The sequence below is a fragment of the Bison bison genome, unplaced genomic scaffold (assembly GCF_000754665.1).
Source record: "Bison bison bison isolate TAMUID 2011002044 unplaced genomic scaffold, Bison_UMD1.0 scf7180017864056, whole genome shotgun sequence".
Taxonomy (NCBI): Eukaryota; Metazoa; Chordata; class Mammalia; order Artiodactyla; family Bovidae; genus Bison; species Bison bison.
This window is the reverse complement of record NW_011494628.1, coordinates 323,802-324,657: the sequence shown is the minus strand read 5'-3', so window position 1 is coordinate 324,657 and position 856 is coordinate 323,802. Positions and strand designations below refer to the sequence as shown.

The window sequence follows — 856 nt, the reverse complement described above, 5'->3', positions numbered from 1 at the left end:
GGGTAGATAAGCAGCTGTCTAAGACTAGTAAGGCTAATTCAACATCTTTCTTAAGCTCTCAGCTTTATTAGAACTCTACCAGCTATCACTTTCATTACCTTTTATGGGGGAAATTTCCAACAACATCAATTTTTAAAAAATTATTTATTTGGTCTTAGTTGCAGAATGCAGGATCTTTAGTTGTGGCACGTGAACTCTTAGTTGCAATATGTGAGATCTAGTTCCCTGACCAGGGATTGAACCTGGGCCCCCTGCATTGGGAGCTCAGAGTCTTAGCCACTGGACCACCAGGGAAGGCCCCCAACAACATCAGTTTAAAAAACATTTTAAACACGCAATCACACGACCCTGAAGGTCTTTAGTTTCTGAAGGTATGTCTTACTCTACATTCTGAGGCATTCACATATGAATCTAAGAATTTTTAGCATGGAGGTGTCTACAGTCTCTGACCTGTTTATTGTCAGCCTCATCCCATAAAACAAAATATCACCAGGATAAAAATGCCGAATGGTTTTGGAACGCCAATAACTATGCTTTACTTGATGATGTTTTGTAAATTTGGAGTTCAGTTTATTGCATTCAGTTTATTGCATTCTCAGAAAATACGTGTACCCACAGTTACCTCTGGTTGTTGGGTTATCATTTTGTGCACAGAACTAAATACCAGATATTCCTTCCTTAACCAGGTTTCCAGAGCTTTCTAATTGGTCTCAAGGAGAAAGATATGTGTGCAGGCCAGCCTATTTTCCAACTGTCAAGCAATATCCTTCTCAGGGAACATCAGATACCGCAGGCATGGACTGCCAGCCACTTCACCATCAAATAGGAATGTAATTTGCTTCTACGGGATCCTTTT

At 40.2% G+C, this 856-nt stretch overlaps 1 non-coding gene across 1 annotated transcript; it reads right to left on the bottom strand.

Moving 5' to 3' along the window:
• Positions 1-221: 221 nt before the first annotated feature.
• TRNAG-CCC lies at positions 222-294 on the bottom strand. Its single transcript has one exon. It is a non-coding gene; the product is annotated as a tRNA-Gly (tRNA).
• Positions 295-856: the final 562 nt, after the last annotated feature.